Genomic DNA, 21298 nt, shown 5'->3' on the forward strand with positions numbered 1-21298 from the left:
TCTCCTATACCCTTGAACATAAGGTCCTGCATCGTCTTGGGTTGTTTGGATTCTTTTAAGTTCAGGGTCACTCTAATAGTTTTTAACAATGCGTCAGTGTCCTCTATGGAACAAAGCGGCCTCCCAGACTCATCCTCTGAGGAATCCGACTCAGACCCGGAGGGAAGTTCCCCTTCATCTAATTTATCTTCCGGACCGTCAGTCTCTAAGGAAGCGGACATCTCGGTCATGGAAGTAGAGGGTCTCTGAGACGTGGAAGCTAATTTTTGATCCACCGCACTGCTCATTTGCTCCTTTATAATGTGTCTGATGTTATCCAACAGGGAAGGAGACTCCTCAGAAACTATTATTTCCAAACACCTTGAACAGAGTTTTTTTTTTATACTCGGACGGCAAACCCTTTTTACAGATGGAACATTTTTTGACGCGCTGCGAAGATTCAGCTGATTTCTGAGCCTCCCTGACCTAGGGGATACATAAGAGTGCTTTTTCAGTAAAGGGCCGCCCCAGAATAAAGATTGTTTCTGACCCATAAACGTGCACAGATAAGAAAAAGAACAATCGTCTTTAACCTCCAAAGGAGGATGTCTTACCGGGCTGCCAGTTTTAGATGGGTCTGCAGGCCTGCGTATCGCGTCCTCTCCTGGTGCTGACATGCTTGGATCAGCTGCTGCACAGAAGACGTCAAGTTTTATCCCCGCTCGTTGTCTAGGGGAAACTGCGTCATGCTCCTGAGTCCCGGAGCTCCGTCTGCTCGTAAGTCAAAGGCTCACATGACCCGCACACCCTTTTCACGAGACCTCGCACGGAACGCCGCCCGGGGCCGCCCCCACCGGAGGACTTATGCCTAAAAACCAGGAAGGGACGCACCGCGCCCCTGCTCCTTGCCCGGAGTTCTTCTTTGCTGACCGGGCGCTGCTCCTGGAAACCCAACGTTCTTCCACAGGAGGATCTCCATGTACTCCCAGAGGGACAGGAAAAAACTGGAGCAGGTAAGGGGAGGGGGACTATTTAAAGATCTCCATGTTGTTTCCTGTCCCTGGGGAAGGCAGGGTATCCTCCTGTTACGTGCCGCTGTGGGGGCGTTTGGAAAAAAGAGACTACGGACCTTTGATAACATCGTGGACCGGAAGTCGTCTCTCAGGTTACACCAACTGATCCTTTTTTTAGGGCTCAGTCCCGACCAATTAGAACCAGGCGTGGAGGAAAACGCCACCACAAGTGAAGAAGGAAAGACAAAGATCCAGAGACCTCAACGCCAGAAAGTAGTGAACAAAAAGAGGACACAGTGGTAAATATCTCTTCTACTGTATTGAATGATGCACAACGTTCTGTTTTGGATAAGGGGCTGTCTTTTTGCCCAGTTTCCAAGAGAGATTGGTTTAACCCTCCTCTTACGTTAGCTTTCTGTTACTATCCATGATGTTAACGGGTCGGTTTTGACCCGTGTCTTAAATCAGCCATAAAATACCCTCTGAACAATTATTTATCATCCATTTTGTTTCTTACCTCTTGGTTACCTTGTTAGGCTTCTTTATCCTTGAAAAGATTGGTTTTAATATTTTTGGTGTGACCCTTAGACCTTTCTTTTGATAGCATACCTCCCATGCTGCATATTGGAGATGATTACTCTGCAAGTCAGCAACTCTGAAATGTATTGGTCCTATGTTTCTTTACTTTATTTAGAGAAGCAGACAAGCAGGCAAAGAGATAGATGCCTCCCTAACTACAGCTCACAGGGCTGAGAGGGGATTGGCTGTCAGTGTTACTAAGCAGAGAGAGTGTTTATGATTTGAGTTTTGGCACTTATTAGTGTCCTATAATCCTATATTATAACTGGGTCAGAATTGACCCTAACACCATAAACGTCTTAATTTTAACCACAGTGTTTTATAATTTAGTGAAAAGGGTTCTTTTTCTATTACATTGTTTAAACAGAGGTTCCTGACAAAGTAAAAAAATCTTGATAGAATAAACAAATTTATGTGATACTTATAGACATTCAAAACCTGAAAAAGGGTCGGTTCTGACCCTAACATAAGAGGAAGGTTAATATTGAATTAGACCTACACAGATTTCTGTGGACTATCAAATTAAAGATTTGGTTCTCCACACAACACCAGGTGGGGACAACCAATGATGAGAGACATTCTGAACTGCCTTTATGTAATACAGGTTTATATTTAAAGAGTAATTTTAAACCTGTGATAGATCATCCAGCAGTGGAAACTTTTTTCTTGGCTGTTAGAAGGGATATTGAAACATTATTCTGAAAATAATTGTTTGAGATATGGCAACATCACATCGAATGAGATTACTGCGCTTGATTCTCTGGCCTCCGACCACAGCCTCACCATCAAGTCTGCGGACAAGGGTGGTGGGGTTGTGGTCATGGATACCAGGGACTACATACAGGAGATTCATAATCAATTAAATGATACACAGGTGTACAGGAAAGTCACACAAGATCCTAAATTTGGTATTTTACGGGAATTATGCGATATCTTGAACCAGGCCTTGGAGGCTGGTATTATTGATGCTAAATTTTTTACATATTTATATTGTGATAAACCTTGTACGCCTATACTGTACATCTTACCCAAGATTCATAAGAGTTTGGAGTCCCCTCCTGGGCGAACTATTGTGTCGGGGAGTGGCTCATTATTTTGCTATGTGGCAATTTTTTTAGACAAGCTTTTACGTAACTATGCTGTCTCTTCTAAGTCCTATCTTAAAGATACTGGGGATTTTTTGTCAAAAATTGATGATCTTTGTGTGCATGTGGGGGCCATCCTTGTTTCGTTCGACGTGTGCAGCTTGTACACGTCGATCGACTATGGGTTGGGCCTTCAGGCTGTACAAAGGTGTTTGACGTGATCGGATTATACTGAGGAATGCCAACAATTCATTTTGACATTATTGAAATTTGGATTAACTAAGAACTATTTTTTATTTCAAGACAATTTCTTTGTACAGTTGCGTGGGAATGCGATGGAGTCCAACGTGGCGCCCACTTATGCCAACATCTACATGTCCCACCTTGAGGAGTCATTTATTTGTGGCAGCTACCACTTCAGACATCTTCTTGGTTTGGACGGGCGACACGTTGGGCCTCCTCGCGTTCCACGCATACCTTAATGAAATCGAACCTACTGTGAAATTTACTGTCGTTCATTCGACTCAGAAACTACAATTTCTGGATACAGAAGTGCAGGTCCATGGACAGGGTCTGATCTATATGTGAAAAAAACTAATAAGAATACTTTGTTACGTTTTGAGAGGCATCATCCTCGCTCCATGATTCAGTCTTTGCCCTGCAGTCAATTTCTTCGGGTTAAGAGGATTGTGAGGGACAAATCCACCAGGGATCTGCGTTTTACTGAAATGAGCAAGAAATTTGCAGTCCGAGGGTATCCCAAGAAACTCATGGCAGAGAGCAAGTTGCGTGCTGAAACAAGCCGGGCACAGACTCCCTGCATTGAGGCCAAAGTAGCCTCACGTATTCCTTTTATCTCACAGTATTCTGCTGACAGTCCGCAGATTGCGTCTGTCATCAGAAGACATTGGAAGATTATTGGTAATAGTTTCCCCCAGATTGAGGAGGTTCGGACACCCCCACTTTTTTCTTACCGCAGGGGGTGAAACTTGGGTGATAGGCTAGTTAGATCCGATGTGGGCAGCAATAGAACCAGTGTGAGGTAATTTTGTGGCTCTACACGTACTGGCTGCTATCCATGCTACCATTGTGTGAATTGTTGCCTTATGCTGAAGGGGGACTGTTTTCTTAATCCAGCGACAAATAAGACAATCAAGATTGTTCAATATTTGACGTGTGATTCGTCCCGCGTGGTCTACCTACTGTCGCGCTCATGTGGATTATGGTATGTCCGTGAGACCACGTGGGATGTTAAAACACGATTAAATCAACATACTCTATTACGAAGGAGAAAATGGATCTGCTAGTTTCCAAATATTTTAAGGAGGCAGGTCACTCTGAAAAAGATCTTAGGTTCCGTGTTTTAGAGCAGGTACAGATGGGCAGACGGGGTGGTGACAGGAAGGCTCTCCGCAAAAAGCGAGAATTATTTTGGTTATTTATTTTGAAGACACTTAAACCGAATGGTCTTAATGTTGACTTTAGGGTGAACTGATGGTGCCTCTTTCTGTGTCGCGTGTTCTTCTCCTTCCCTGGTGTAGTCCTGGTGTAGGACATGTGTGTTAATAACTATGTTTACATTTTGCAAGCATGCTATAAATTGAGTAATTTTTTTTAGATTCTGCTACGAGCTATAATACCGGTGGACAGTTTTTGTGACGATTGGAGCATCGCGGCCCTGCATCAGCTACCCACATTCTGCTTTTCTTTTGATATAATGTCAATAATTAAAGGATGACCACATTAATTTATATACAGTATTATACAGGTGTCATTTTGTAGATCGCATTTTTTGTATACCTCCATAGGTGACCATTTGGGATATTTTTAGTTGACATTGAGGTAGCAGCCTCCTCACGTTTTTTCGGGGGTTATACCGTGCCTTTTTATCCGGTTGTTACACGCATGTATTGGATTGAGGTCTTTTGGACGCTGTTGACTGTTTGACACGATAACCCGTGGCAACGTCTTCGCCTCCCTGTAACAGTGATAACCTGGCTGCTGACCCAACCAGTCTTGACAGTGAGAAACCTCTAATCCAGCGGTATATTTATATTAATTTTGCTTACTTTTGGGTCTATACAGCGTGATAAAGATGGGGGGGGGCGCTTTGTGATCACATGACCCTGGTTTGGGTGGAAACTAATGTTCAAACATGCGCACATGTATTTACTTCCAGAATCAGCCATCCTTGATGAGGTTCCTATAGAGTCCATTTGCGCTTGAGATATCGTGAGATCAATTGGATATCGCGCATGCGCATTAGCTGAGTGTGGACGCTCCCGGGACCGTGGTGCTCCATCGACACTGATAGTCAATGTAACACTGGTTTTGTAGGTTTTTAATTAACACATCACACATTGGTAACATGTGAATTTTTAATTATCATTCATATCCGATTATTCACTTTTATTATGTAAAAACAAGATTTTGTGAAACATACCTGAAAAATCTGTTTCTCGCTTGATTTATTGGGGGACACAGACCATGGGTATAGCTGCTTGCTGCCACTAGGAGGCGACAATAGGCTAAAAACTGTTAGCTCCTCCCCCGCCAGCTATACCCCCTCTGGCCAGGCGAGAGCCTTCAGTTTGTGCAAAAGCAGTTGGAGAAGCAGAAGGATTTAACCACATCAACTAACTCCACGGTCAACGGACCCAAACGGGGGTGGGTGCTGTGTCCCCCAATGAATCTTGCGAGAAACAGATTTTACAGGTGAGTTTCACAAAATCTAGTTTTCTCGGTTATATCATTGGGGGACACAGACCATGGGACATCCTAAAGAGTCCTTGGGGAGGGAACACAAAACAGAGTGAAGAAGGTAGAGACCCTCATGACAGTCATCACACCGAGGCCTGCAAAACCAGGCGGCCCAGAGCGGCGTCTGCAGAAGCGAGAGTATGAACCCTGTAAAACTTTGTAAAAGTGTGGAGGGAAGACCAGGTTGCGGCTTTACAAAACTGAGCCGACGACGCCCGGTGGAAGTGAGCCCAGGAGGACCCAAGTGCCCTGGTAGAATGGGCTGTGATTCCCGGAGGAGGCATCCTGCCCCGAACACGGTAACATTCCAAAATAGTGGAGCGAATCCACCGGGAGATCGTCACCTTGGAAGCTGCCAACCCCTTCCTAGAACTCTCCAGAAGGAAGAACAAGGTGTCCGTGCGCCGAAAGGTAAATCCGCAGAGCCCGCACCACATCCAAGCGGTACAACAACACCTCCCATGGATGGGAGGGCCCAGGATAAAGGGACGGAAGGACAATGGCCTCATTGAGGTGAAAAGCAGACACTACCTCAGGTAAAAAAGGAAGGGACCGGATGGAGGACCACCTTGTCCTGATGAAAGATCAGCAATGGTTCACGGCAGGACAGAGCTGCCAATTCTGAAACCCTCCGAATGGATGTGATGGCCACCAGGAAGGCCACTTTCTAGGACAGCAGGCAGAGGGAAGCCTCCCGCAAGGGTTCGAAAGGGGAAGCCTGCAGAACTCCCAATACCAAGTTGAGATCCCACGGATGAAGCGGAGGACGGAACGGCGTGCGCAACGCCCTGAAGGAAGGTCCTAACAGAACCCAGTCCCGCCAAGGATCGCCGAAAGAAAATGGAAAGGGCCGACACCTGGCCCTTCAAGGAGCTTAACGCCATGCCCAATTCCACTCCGGACTGAAGGAAGGCCAAAACGACCAGCAGGGAGAAGGATCTGGGAGATAGGTCCCACTCCTCAGAGAAACAAAGCAAGGACTTCCAGGTCCTATAATATAACCACTGCATCGGGAAAAACCCTGCTGTTTCAAAAGGAAGGTTTCAAGAGCCACGCCTTCAAACAAAGAGTATCTAAACTCGGGTGGAAGACGGGCCCTTGCAACAGAAGATCGGGTCTGAGAGGGAGCGGGTACAGAACGTCCCCTAAAAGGAGGACAAGATCCGAGTAACATGCCCGGCACGGCCAGTCCGGAGCGATCAGCAGGGTCTGAACGCCCTCCCACTTGATCCTGCGGAGAATCCGAAGCAGGAGGGACAGCGGCGGAAAGACATGGAGGAACGTGAACCCATCCCACGCTCGTGGCGAGCGCGTCCACTCCGCAAGCTGCGGGATCCCTTGCGCGGGCGAAGTAGCACGGAAGCTTGCGATTGAGGCCGAAAGGCCATCAGATCCACGTCCGGCCGCCCCCACCGATGACAGAGAGCGTCAAACACTTCCGGATGGAGAGACCATTCCCCGGGGTCTATCGTCGTCCGGCTCAGGAAATCTGCCGTCCGATTGACAACGCCGGGAATGTGGACCGCCGATAGGGCAGGAACATGGGCCTCCGTCCACCTGAGAATCCTCACCGCCTCCGACATTGCGGTCGAGCTGCGAGTCCCCCCTGATGGTTGACATATGCCACCGCCGTGGCATTGTCCAACTGGACTCGGACATGAAGGCCCCGCAGGAGGAGAGACCAATGGCGCAGTGAGAGGAAAATTGCACGAAGCTCCAAGACATTGATGGACAGTCTGGACTCCGACGGAGACCATACGCCCTGGGCAGTCCGAGTGCCGAAGACTCCTCCCCAACCATGAAGACTGGCGTCGGTCGTAACGACCGTCCATCTGATCGAAAGGAAAGACTTCCCCATCTCCAGGTGAGTTGGGGAGAGCCACCAATGGAGGTCCGACCGAACTTGTTGAGGAAGGGAAAACCGACGATCAAAGGACACTTGGGACTTGCCCCAGGTCGAGAGGATCGCCCGCTGAAGGGACCAGGTGTGAAATTGAGCGAATGGTACCGCCTCGAATGAGGCCACCATAAGGCCCAACACCCGCATACAAGTCCGGATGGAGACTGTGCGCTGCCGAAGCAAACAGAGCACAGCGCTGCGAAGGTCCTTCGCCTTGTCCGCTGGAAGAAGCACCCGAGCTGTCCCAGAGTCCAGCAGCATACAGAGGAACCGAATCCGAGTGGACGGGACCAGGGAGGATTTTCGAAGGTTCAGTAGCCATTCAAAGCGGGCGAGGGTGTCCAAGATGATCTGCAGACTCTCCTCGAACTGCCAGAATGACGACGCTTTGATGAGAATGTCGTCCAGGTACTGAATCAAGGCGATGCCCCTGGAGCAAAGAAGGCCCATAAGCAGAGCAAGCACCTTGGTGAACACCCATGGAGCAGTCGCCTCACCGAATGGCAGGGCGACGAACTGGTAGTGGTCCGAGTGGATCGGGGGATGGGGGTGTGCAGGTAAGCGTCCTGGATATCCACGGAAGTTAACCATTCCCCTTGCGCCAAGGAAGCTGTCACGGAGCGAAGAGACTCCATGTGAAAACGGCACACTCAAAGGTAACGGTTTAACCTCTTGAGGTCCAACAGCAGGCTGAATGCTCCCTCCTTCTTGGGCACCATGAAGAGGTTGGAGCAAAAAACGGAAAACCGCTCGTTCGCCAGAATGGGAGAGATCACTCCCCTGACCAGCAGATCTTGAACCGCTTGAAAGAAAGCCCCCGCACGAGACGGCTCCCTGGGGGGACAGGACAGAAAAAACGGTTTGGAGGCATGGATTTGAGCTCCAACTTGTAGCCCGAAGGGACCACCTCGAGCGCCCAGGCATCTGAGATGTGGGCCTGCCAAACCTCCTGAAAATAAAGGAGCCGACCCCCCACCCAGGAAGGTTGGGGCGCACCTTCATGCGGGGGATTGCTTGTCAGAGGAAGAGCGCTGAGGCTGCGCTCCGGAACGCCAAGAGGGCTGGGGATTGAACGAAGGCTTCTGCTGTTGTTCCTGGGAGAGCTGCCTCGTGGTCCAAGGAGCCGCCGGGCGGGTGCCCGTGAAGCGGCAAAAGGACTGGCAAGGGGCAGAAGGACGTGTTCGGAAAGAACGCTTGGGTTTGGGCTGCAGAAGATGGGTGCTTTTGCCACCCGTGGCCTCAGAAATGATCTTGTCAAGTTTGGGCCCAAAAAGAGGAGACCCAGCGAAAGGAAGGGAGATAAGGGAACGGTTGGAGGAAGAATCGGCCTGCCAGGCCTTCAACCAGAGTTCCCGGTCAGACTGGGCGAGTTCTCCTCCGGACGAAGGGTTCCCAACCAACGAGGACGCCCTGGACAGCGAACCGGGGGGGGTCGGAGAAGGCGATGCATGCGAGGAAGAGAGGCGTTCCTGCCTGGGACGCTTGCTGGGATGTCTGCTCCTGGATGATGCGCCCTGGGAGATAGAAGGTTGTGCAGATGACAACGTCTCCACCAAGCGACCCATTAAGGAAAGGGTGGATTGGGAGATCTTAGATAGGTCAGTCACCGTCCGGGACAGGGATTTTGCCCATTCCGGTTCCATACTTGCAGCAGAAGGATGCACGTCAGTGGACTGCGACTGAGGTGGCACGCTCTGGGTGGTCTGGCATGAAGCACAGAGGGGGTTCGCCTGGCCCCTAGGAAACTTCACGTTGCATGAGGTGCAGGCATAATGGGTAGCCCTGCCAAGGACTTGGAGCACGGGATCTGCTGGGTCCGACATGACCTGAGCCAGGGGCCAGAGAGGGTACAGAGGGGGGTACAGAGGAGGGTAGCAGCGCTGGTCCTACCAGAGTGGAGCAATACCCTTGCTGAAGGTGTCCCCAGGAGCACAGGGCGGCAGTCTGCAGCGAGCGACGTTCCTCTCAGGAGCGATTACATCCGGCTGGAGCAGGCAGGAGGGAAAGCGTGGCGGGAAAATTTGGCTCCGCCCCTCGAGCCGCCCGGCGGCATAATAAAGAGGACGCGAGAAGCTCTGCCACCCCTGCTGCCATGCTACTGTGTTGGCGGGATCCGTAAGTGAAGGGGTGCCGACCGGCATGATCAAGCGCTGGGCCCACGTTCCTGTCTCCCGGCCAGAACAAGAGAAGGGGGGGAAAGAAGACGGTGGCGGCAGTGTAGCGCCGCTGCCAACAAGGCGCTGGGTGGAGAGAGGAAGCCGACGCAGAGTAGTTAACCCCCCGTGCCGGCGTGCCCTGCAGAGGATCCTCAGGTACCCGAGCTGTCCCAGATCGCAAATAGAGAGTCCAGCCCCGATACACAGAAAAAACTGACAGGCATACTTACCTGCCTTCATCTGTGTTCTTCGCCCATCTGATATGTACCAGCGGTGCCACCTCTTTAGTCCCTGGCACAAGTGAAAGGGACTGGGTTGGAGGGCGGAAATAGGTGGTCCCATGGCTGGGGGCAGCAGGAGGGTCAAGCCCTCCTGGTCCACTTTGTCTTCTTTTGGGGGGCAGAGCGGTGGAAAAAGCGTCACCGGTCAGCCCCCCCCCCCCCCCAGGGGATTCAGAGCTTTTAATAGCCCTGTACCCCCAACCTAAAAGAGAAGAAAAATAAAAAAATAATATATGAAAAATAAAAATAAAAAATGAACAACAGGGGGTCTGCCTCCTACGACACTAAGCTAAAAACTGAAGGCTCTCGTCTGGCCGGAGGGGGTATAGCTGGCGGGGGAGGAGCTAACAGTTTTTAGCCTAGTGTCGCCTCCTAGTGGCAGAAAGCAGCTAAACCCATGGTCTGTGTCCCCCAATAATATAAGCGAGAAATGTATTTTTGCACTAGGCACTGTCACTTTATTTGTACTAGACATAATTGCACATTGTTGCTGGTTGCACATTGTTGCTGGTTGATATGAACTCATTTAATTGATGGATTTTTTATGAATTGTGATTATTTTTATCTTAATCGGATGATCTAATGTAATGAATTGCCACACCTTTATATGTCACTGTTGTAACACATGTCTGTATAGCTTGAGAAAGACCGCAACAAGCGGTTGAAACGTCGCTGCTATTTGACACTGGGTGAATAAACCACGTTTTTGATCGTACTGGAGTGCTGCTGGCTTTTTCTATTTTTCTCCATTGAATTGGACCCTGGTGCCGGTTCGCATCGGCCTGATTTTGCACCCTAACGCTAGTGTGCTGCGCCTTCACTTTCCATACTCCTCTGACCAAATATAACCGTCAAATTTTTAAAGGGTTTCTACCACCAGAAATACTGTTATGTAGCTGACTGATATAGCGATATACTGTTATGTAGCGCTGACATTAGTGCGTTTCTAACATTAGTCCCTGCAGCCGTTTTTGTAAAAAAAGCACTTTTATTATATGCTAATGACCTCTAGGTGCTATGTGAGCGTAAAATCAGCACCTAGAGGCTCCGTCCACTCACGCTTTATGCTGCCCAGGTCCAGTGTTCTAACCCACCATCTCCTCTTTATTGATGCCACTGTTCACTGCATCGATGACGAAATCCCGCGCCTGCACCGTTCACTTCTGTCTTCGGCGCAGTGAGTGAAGGCCGCTCTTCTGATGCCGGCTTCCTCACTGTGACGTAGTCGGCTCAGGCGTAGTGAGGAATCCGGCACCAGGATCGCATCATTCACTCACTGCGCCAAAGACAGAAGTGAATGGTGCAGGCGCAGGATTTCGTCAACGATGCGGTGGACCATGCCATCAATCAAGAGGAGCTGGAACAGGGGACCTGGGCGGCAAGCGTGAGTAGACGGAGCCTCTAGGTGCTGATTTTACGCCCACATAGAACCTAGAGGCTCGATAGCATCTAATAAAAATGCTTTTTTTTTACAAAAACGGCTGCCGGGACTAATGTTAGAAACATTCTGTTATGTAGTGCTGACATTAGTGCATCGCTATATCAGTCAGCTACATAACAGTATTTCTGGTGGTAGAACCCTTTAAGTTGAGAATTTTGTATGGCCCCCCCCGAACTATGTTACAAATATCCAAATGGCAACAAAAAGGTTCGCCACCCCTGCTGTAAGGGGTGCAGTCGCTACTGGGCCTAGGAGCCTGAGGGGGCCCAAAGACCCTTGTGCCACATAAGAAGACACCGATACTATAGAAAGTTCATACAGGTCAAGTTACATCTCTAGCTGGAGGGAAGGGGTAAGGTCAAGAATTTGGCAAGGGACACGGGATGCAGTTTAAATGTTCACCTCAGGCAGCACAAAGGCTATGTGCTTCCTGCCCCTGGCCACAAAGCACTGAGGGAAGGGAGGTCCAAGCTGAACTCTTGCACCAGGGCACATGAGCCTTTAGCTACACCCCTGAATATTATATCATACTCTATGCAAGTAAGAAGGAGGACTTGCATCTACATGTGCTGGAATAGAATCCGTGGTATGATCTTGGTACTGCCATTCTGACAGTAAGGAGACACCAGGAGACTGCAGCCTAGACTACAAAACCTTTGAAGATAATGATGCTTCTCCTGATGTTCATGTTCAAGCTGACAATCCAAGCACAACTTTGGTTGACCATTTGTAGTATTGCATGGTCCCGCCCTAAGACTTCTCAGAAAACTGTTGTGCCAATCTTGTGTAACCGCAAAAGATCTGCAGCAGTTGACGGAGAAAGCCATCTTAAAAGTCTATACAGGCAGAAAATAGTGAGAAGATCCAGACAACATGTAATGTCTATGGTCAGCTGTAATCCTGCCATCTCCATCTTTCTCATTATACAAGGATAAAACATATAATACTGGTGGATAAAACAAGACTGAAGACAAGATCTTCACAGCCTTCTACAGATCATAGGGAATATTTCATGAGACCTTATCTCCATCTACCTGATCATCCTGTGGGACATTGTGATGTTCTTCTGAACCATCCTGTAGAAGAAGAGGACTGGGACATCTCTCTGGTGTTCTTATCTCTTCCTTTACTGTAGGAAACACATCCAGTGACTGAATTCATTCCTTACATACAGATAATGAGAGGACGTGTGTATTTAGTCATGTCTATTACCTGGTGATATGAGAGGCTTGTGATCCTCCATCATGATGTCCTTATATCCATCTACCTGATAATCCTGTGGGACATAGTAATGTTCTTCTGAATTATGCTGTGGAAGAGGAGGACTGGGACATCTCTCGGGTGTTGTTCTCTCTTCCTTAACTGTAGGTGTTGCAGAATCAGGATTAGATCGGATGGTCAGCCATGTTGTCTTAGGTATACATCTTGGGGCACATTTATTAAGACCTGTGTTTTAGGCGCAGGTCTTAACAAAGCCCTAAGCTGGCGGTGGTTCCGCCGAAGTTATGAAGAGGCGCAGGCCTCTCCATAACTTCAAGGCTTCCAGCACCAGTTCTAAATGTAAGACGGCTTCCAAGTTATCTTACATTTAGATTTTTTTCTAGACCTGAAACATTTGTAGAAAATGGTAAATGAGACAGGCCTGCCGGCCCGTAGCCTTCCCCACCCACTGCACGCCGACAATTGTAGAACTGCCGTCCCCCCATTGCACCGACATCTGTGCCTGCAATATGTCTAATTTAGGCTTATTTCAGAATAGTAGAGGACCCCTTGTGTTTACACCTCAAAAAGGAGCTTAGCTAAAGGGTTAATCACCATTTTGAAGTGAATACCGAGTACCTTTAGTACTAACTACTTTTGCTGAGAAAATAGAGGCCTTTAACCCCTTAAGGACTCAGCCCTATTTCACCTTAAGGACTTGGCCATTTTTTGCAAATCTGACCAGTGCTGATAACTTAAAACGCTTTGACTTATCCAGGCCGTTCTGAGATTTTTTTTCCGTCACATATTGTACTTAATGACACTGGTAAAATGAAGTAAAAAAAAAAAAATCTTTATAAAAAATACCACATTTCCAAGTTTCAATTTCTCTACCTTTATAATACATACTAATACCTCCAAAATAGTTATTACTTTACATTCCTCATATGTCTACTTCATGTTTGGATCAATTTGGGAATTATAATTAATTTTTGGGGGATGTTACAAGGCTTAGAAGTTTAGAAGAAAATCTTTAAATATTTCAGAAATTTTCAAAAACCCACTTTTTAGGGACCAGTTCAGGTCTGAAGTCACTTTGTGAGGCTTACATAATAGAAACCACACAAAAATGACCACATTCTAGAAACTACACCCATCAAGGTATTCAAAACTGATTATTTTGGTATTTACAAACTTTGTTAACCCTTTAGGTGTTGCACAAGAGTTATTGGCAAATGGAGATGAAATTTGAGAATTTCAATTTTTTGGGCAAATTTTCCATTTTAGTCCATTTTTTCCAGTAACAAAGCAAGGGTTAACAGCCAAACAAAATGCTATATTTATTGCCATGATTCTGTAGTTTGCAGAAACACCCCATATGTGGCCGTAAACTACTGTACGGGCACACAGTAGGGCGTAGAGGGAAAGGTGCGCCGTATGGTTTTTGGAAGACAGATTTTGCTGGATGTTTTTTTTGACACCATGTCCCGTTTGAAGCCCCCCCTGATGCACCCCTAGAGTAGAAACTCAATAAAAGTGACCCCATCTAAGAAACTACACCCCTCAAGGTATTCAAAACATATTTTACAAACTTTGTTAACCCTTTAGGTGTTGCACAAGATTTAATGGAAAATACAGATACAATTTCAAAATTTCACTTTTTTTGGCAGATTTTCAATTTTAATATTTTTTTTCCAGTTACAAAGCAAGGGTTAACAGCCAAACAAAACTCAATATTTATGGCCCTGATTCTGTAGTTTACAGAAACACCCCATATGTGGTCGTAAACTGCTGCGGTTTTTGGAAGGCAGATTTTGCTAGACTGTTTTTTTGGACACCATGTCCCATTTGAAGCCCCCCTGATGCACCCCTAGAGTAGAAACTCCAAAAAAGTGACCTCATTTTAGAAACTACAGGATAGGGTGGAAGTTTTGTTGGTACTAGTTTATGGTACATATGATTTTTGGTTGCTCTATATTACACTTTTTGTGAGGCAAGGTAAGAAGAAATAGCTTTTTTGGCACCGTTTAATTTTTTTGTTATTTACAACATTCATCTGACAGGTTAGATCATGTGTATTTTTATAGAGAAGGTTGTCACGGACGCGGCGATACCTAATATGTATACTTTTTTTTTTTATGTAAGTTTTACACAATGATTTCATTTTTAAAACAAAAAAAAATCATGTTTTAGTGTCTCCATATTCTGAGAGCCATAGTTTTTTCAGTTTTTGGGCGATTATCTTAGGTAGGGTCTCATTTTTTGTGGGATGAGATGACGGTTTTATTGGCACTATTTTGGGGTGCATATGCCTTTTTGATCGCTTGCTATTACACTTTTTGTGACGTAAGATGACAAAAAATTGCTTTTTTACACCGTTTTTATTTTTTTTACGGTGTTCACCTGAGGGGTTAGGTCATGTGATATTTTTATAGAGCCGGTCGATACGGACGCAGAGATACATAAATTTTTAAAAAGTATACATATTAGGTAAGCTTTACCCAGTGATTTCATTCTTTCAGCGATTGTCTTGGGTAGGGTATGATTTTTGCGGGATGAGATGACGGTTTGATTGGTACTATTTTGGCGTACATGCAACTTTTTTGATCACTTTTATTACCTTTTTTGGGAAGTAAGGTGGGCAAAATTTCAATACCTAATATGTGTAGTGTATTTAATTTTTTTCATTTTTATTCAGTGATATGTGGGTTTTTTTATGTTAACTTTTTTCTAATTTTTTTAACATTTTTTGGACCCAGACCCACTTGGTTCTTGAAGAGCCAGTGGGTCTGATGTCTGTATAATACAGTACACTATATAGTGTATTGTACTGTATTTTATTTACACACTTTGTCTGAACAGATCTATGCCTTTAGCACAGATCTGTTCAGCACCATGGGCAGCAGGATGCCTGAGAAGGCGTCCTGTTGCCATGGGAACCTTCCCCATCTGCTCAGTTGTGGCCACAACTGAGCAGACGGGGAAGGGTAAGGAGGGGGGCTGTCTGGGGGCTCCCTGCCTCTGTCACCCTATCCTGTCGGGGGGCTGCAAAGGCACAGCAGCCCCCACTGATGGGAGAGGGAGGGAGCCCCCTCTTACTGTTAACCTTTTCCATACCGCGGTCCGTACGGACCGCGGTATGGAAAGGGTTAAACGGCTGACATCCCAGCACAGATGTCAGCCGTTTATACCAGTGTCAGCAATGTGCTGACACTGGTATACCACTGGACGAAAATGAATATTCAAGAGGAGGCGGGCGGGGGATCGCTATCCCGCCTGCCGCAACTCCCACCTCCCGCACCGCCTGCAACAGCCCCCCTGCACCACCCGCCGCCATAAAATCATTCAGGGGTGCAGGAGGGGTGAAATAAACTTTAATTGGGGCATTTTAAAGTTTGTTCCCCGCGGATCAGAATCGGCAGAAAGCGCAGCAAACCGCAAGTCTGAATTGACCTGCGGTTTGCTGCGACCGCCGATACGGGGGGATCATATGACCCCCCCCCCGGCGCTGTGACAGGATGCTCGCTGAATGATTTCAGCGGGCATCCTGTTCCGATTAACCCCCGCAGCTCCGCAATCTCGATTTAAACTCATGACGTACCGGAACGTCATGGGTCCTTAAGGACTCGGGAAACAAGCCGTACCGATACATCATGCGTCCCTAAGGGGTTAAGTAATCGATTAAAGATGTTATGATGGAATGGTGACCTTTAGAAAGTAGATAACATTTGCACTAGAAGTAAATGCCTTGGCCAAGATAAATGTATTTGTCTATTAAAAATAATCATTTGCATGTTTATGGATCGATCCTCGGTGTTGGACCGGTGATAAAGGAAAGAGCCGATCTTGGCTTTATGGACCATGGGGCTCTTTGGAAAGAAAAATGGAGATTGGTATTAGAATTGGAGAGGATTAATGGAAGGTCCCAGGAACTAATTATTTATGTAACAAAAAGAGATTGTGATGAGGAACTTTGATCCAATTAGCAGTTGTTGTCGGTGTAACTTGTGTAGATCTATGGTTACGTATGATAATGATGGAATCTGTGTGTAAAACACTGAAGAATACGTACAGCGACACACTGCGGAAAACTGGAATTAAATATGAATTATTCCTTTGTCCTCTGAGGTATAAAGGACGGTGTCCAGGACTTATAACAGAGCGCTGCCTTTTACTATGGCTGTAATTCACTTCCATTTACCTCTTATGCCATAATCTGCCTACATTTTACATTGACTTCAATGATGTCTTGCTGCTCTTCAGATTTCCATCAGAGATTTTAAGCCAAAACCAGGTGAGACTCTACACACAGAACAGGTAAAGAATTTCCCCTATACATCATGTCTGTGGAGGCTCAAATCCTGGTTTTGGCTCACAATCACTGATGGAAATCACTGACAAAACACTGACGTGTGAATGAGGCTTAAACAAAAGAATCTTCTGAAGAAGAAGTTGTTTCAAGAAGTTTTGTGTTGTTGTGGCCAATTTCCAACAGTGGGAAACACATCCAGTGACTGAATTCATTCCTTACATACAGATAATGAGAGGACGTGTGTATTTAGTCATGTCTATTACCTGGTAATGTGAGAGGCCGGTGATCCTCCATCATGATGTCCTTGTACAGATCTTTGTGTCCTTCTAAATACTCCCACTCCTCCATGGAGAAATAGACGGTGACATCCTGACACCTTATAGGAACCTGACAACACAATGATACAGTCATCACCCAGATCCCTTCATAGCCTTCCTGTATAATGTCCCAGCATTCCCAGCAGTGTCACCTCTCCAGTCAGCAGCTCAATCATCTTGTTGGTGAGTTCTAGGATCTTCTCTCTATTGATTTCCTCATATATCAGGAGGTGAGGTGGAAGCCCCATGATTGGGCTCAGGGTTCTTCCCCATCCTTCAGACAAAGGGTCCTGACAGCGCTCGCTAGAGGTCTTCTTCACTACTGTGTAGTCCTGGTTATGGAGAGACACAGTAATAACTATCACTCCATACATCTCCAGGGTCCCTCACCTCTCCAGTCATGTCCATCTGTTAGTAACATAGATAAGATGACGTAATGTGATATCATCAGAATCTCTCACCTCTCCAGTAAGCCGGAAGAGGATCTCTAGGGTGAGATTTATTATACTCTCCGCCATCTTGTCCCTGTCCATCCTTGATGGGTCAATCAGGAGAAGGATCTTATATAGAAGATGTCCACTGAGCGGATCCTATATTGTAGGAACCTGAATGGAGAGAAGAGGAGACGATGTAAAATCCTACAAAATCTCATGTAAAATACAATAACTGGAGATAAGAGGAGACATCGGGGGAGATAATAAAGTGTAAATGTTGTGTTCTCTCTTTTTATATGGATTGAAACATGTGTGAGGTCAAGGCAGTTTCATGATATGTTATGAAATCCAATATATAGAAAATACAAAACATAAGTTGATCAACAAGTCATAAAACTGTGAATAAAAAAAACATAAAATAAAATGCAGACAGACCTGCAGAGCGAACTAACACCCCGGAATGAAGACCACAGTAGCCCTTTTACACTACATGTGTCTGTTTTATTCTATATTTCTTTATTCCCAGTTTTATGACTTGTTGAACAACTTGGATGTTTAGTATTTTCTATATATTGGATTTTATAATCTACATCATTTGTAGGTTTCATTTGTTGGTCTATAGAAAGACTGAAAAAACCGCAGGGTGTGCATTGTGAATGACTAGAACAGTGTTTCCCAACCAGTGTGCCTCCAGCTGTTGCAAAACTACAACTCCCAGCATGCCTGGACATCCTTTGGCTGTGCGGGGATTCTGGGAGTTGTAGTTTTGCAACAGCTGGAGGCACACTGGTTGGGAAGCACTGGACTAGAATACGCCAAATACAGCCTGACACGGTCCGGCCCAGGTTCTGGTATCAGCACAGCTCCGGATAAGGAGCGATTGGTCCCTCATTTTTATACTATTGCAACAACTGAGGAACAAAACGTGCAGTTTGGAAATGCGTCTGGTGTAACTGCAGTATTAATCCATCGAGGGCAACTGCGGCACCAACCTATTGAGAGGAATAAACGTATCCTTCATACCAGTCCGGACACTGAAACAGCAGAAGTCGGCGTTCCCGTATCCCTACTACACACACGCAAGTAAGTGTGCCGGCACACGAGAGAACTATAGGATCCAGCAGCGCATCGAGGTCATAGGTGAGCGGGGGAGGGGGGGTCCGACACCCGGCACCCCCAGTCGATCAGCTGTATGAAGAGAAGATACACGCTGTGCGTGCCTGCCGTCTCCCGTCTCTCTTCCGTCTCCCGTCTCTCTTCCGTCTCCCGTCTCTCTTCCGTCTTGCCATAGACATGACAGCGGCGAGCAGGACAGGAGACGGCGCGCGCCTTCTCCTCATACAGCTGAGCTGTGGGGGTGCCGGATGTCGAATCCCCCCCAATCCGATACGGATGGCCTATCTTGAGGATAGGTCATCAATAATAAAAGCCCGGAGAACCCCTTTAAACAGCAAGTTTGGGAAATTTGCGTAAAAATTCTAAGAATGGTTTCTAAACGTCTAAGCCTGTTCTAAAAAATAAAACATTTACAGAATGAGGAACATAAAGCAGACATATGGGGGATGTAGAGTAATAACTGGTTTACGAGGTATCACTATCTGCCGGAAAAGCTGAGAAATTAACATTTTGAAAACTGGGAATTTTTCAACATTTTTTCTGAAGGGGTTAATGCAGGTGTTAAGGAAATTATCCAGCTTTCACTGTGGATATAAAAGTGTTTTTCATTTTATCTGTATACGTGATATAATTTGCTGACATTTGAAAAAAAAAACCTATAGAAGTGAACTGTGTGTGTTAAGATAAGATAACATTTGCACTACTCCTTGTAATTTTGCCTCTCTTGCTTAAAATTCTAAACCCATTAGTTAACACATTTTTGTAAAAGTGAAACTTGAAAAATAACTAACCAATCAATAGATGGATTCAAAAGCCATTATTGAAATGTCTGTAAACCAATCATGTTTTACTTTGAGGGGTTACACCCTGTGAACTGTGTATAAATAAAGGGTGCAGGACACTTTCACTTTAGGGTCCTGACAAGGTTTTGAACTATACTCAGACTTCTGTCATTTTCCTCCGTCAACGTTATTCACCTGAACACGAGGCAACGATCATCACGTGGCTGACCCTTGGCCTGCCGCAACATTTTCTGGTGGAGACTGCGGGCACCATAACAACACTCCTAGCTGCAGATCGCGACATGGAGACCAGGACCCAGGAAGACCGCGGTAAGTAACCCATTGTGTTACTACCTGTCTCCTGAGCTCTGCTCGCTGTTCTGCAGTGTGGTGTGTGAACGTGGTGCCTGTACCGTGTTCTGGTGAATGTATTATTTCCCCTCTATGTGCTAAACTGTCTTTAGGCGTATGAATGCACGAATGTGTGAGTGGCTGAGATAAGCTGAATCTTGGAGGGGTCTGTCCCTGCTCCTCCTGAGCCAAGCTGAAAGTCTAGAGCTCGCTGACTGGCTTGTCCGGTCCCTGACTCTGGAGGCCTCTGGTTCTGGTGGAGAAAGGGTTGACAGACCTATACTGGAGGAGGCTGTGAGAAGTGGCAGTGTATAAAGCTGTCCAGTAAGTTTGGATAGGGGCCCTGCAGTTCCTTGTTGGTACCTGAAAAGGCGCCTGAGGTCAGGGGTTGTTCCAATGTTATGTCATACTGTGTGGTTTCACATGTACTGAGTGCCTGCTGATATTGTGTGAGGAAGAATTACTGCATTGCTGCCAATTCCTGTGCTGTACAGTGTATACGTGTGGGTATTATGATTCCAGTTTTGATTGGGTGGTTGCAGTTATAATCATTTGGATTGCAGTATTTGTTTGCTTCCTGTGCCATAGAAAGAAGTAGAGGGGTTTAAGGGGTTTCCAGCGAGTAACCCCAGAGAGAGGACGTGTGAATTACTCTGTGTGAGGGCAAGACTATATTGTAGTATTGCCAGACCAGTGGATAGTGCTGTCTCGGAAGTGTGCCCACAGCACCACTGGTAGGAAAATTGGTGCCGCCTCGGAAGTGTGTCCACGGCACCAATAGTAGTGCCGCCTCGGAAGTGTGTCCACGGCACTACTGATAGTGCTGCCTCGGAAGTGTGTCCACAGCACTGTTGTAATTCACCAGGTGTGTGAGTACCTGGATAGTGAATTACAAGGAGCCACCCACGGGATGGGGGCTACACAGAGTAAGCGTTCCTCTGAGAAGGGAGCAGAGAAATGGGTCTCTGCAATTGATATTATGCAATGCGCAAAGGGCACTGAAGCAACTAAAGATTGTAGACAAATGCTAAAGAAATTAGGAGCAGGTGTGAATGGAACATTGGATGAACCAGTATGGCAGAAATTTCTTACTAATTTTAAGGGGTGGTTGGAAGACCATAACAAATATGACCAGGCCACAATGTGGTATGATGTAGCCCAGGGAATGACTTTGACTGCCCATAAGGCAAAAGACACTGACAAAGTGACTATGTATGAAATATGGGCTGGGTAAAAGAGCAACAGGACAATCAGACTGACATTTTTATGATGCAAACACAAGACGCTAAGCAGACTGTAGCTGACTATGCCACAGCTTTAGAACAGCTCTGGCTTGACTATGGGTATGAGACAGGAGACAGTAAGGACATGAGACTACTAAAGCATACATTCATGTCTGGATTACAAGCACCCATACAGGATGCTGTGAAGAAGGCTCGCCCTGATTGGCGGACCTGCCAGTTCCCTGACCTAGTGGCCATAGCAAAGGGAGCTGAGCTAGACTTACAAAATAAAAAGAAGCCAATAATGGCTAACCAACCTTTTAAACCTAAGGGCAGGTTTCACGAAAGAATACCAGGTGGGGATCAGTC

At 46.5% G+C, this 21298-nt stretch overlaps 1 long non-coding RNA gene and 1 pseudogene across 1 annotated transcript; both read right to left on the reverse strand.

Moving 5' to 3' along the window:
• The window catches only part of LOC122940403, a 277094-nt pseudogene that overhangs the window by 42928 nt on the left and 212868 nt on the right, over positions 1–21298 (reverse strand).
• Positions 17032–17546, reverse strand: LOC122940455. Its single transcript, XR_006390278.1, has 3 exons — positions 17485–17546; positions 17176–17355; positions 17032–17093 (listed from the first exon to the last, which is right to left on the reverse strand). It is a non-coding gene; the product is annotated as an uncharacterized LOC122940455 (long non-coding RNA).

Source organism: Bufo gargarizans, chromosome 6 (assembly GCF_014858855.1).
Source record: "Bufo gargarizans isolate SCDJY-AF-19 chromosome 6, ASM1485885v1, whole genome shotgun sequence".
Lineage (NCBI taxonomy): Eukaryota > Metazoa > Chordata > Amphibia > Anura > Bufonidae > Bufo > Bufo gargarizans.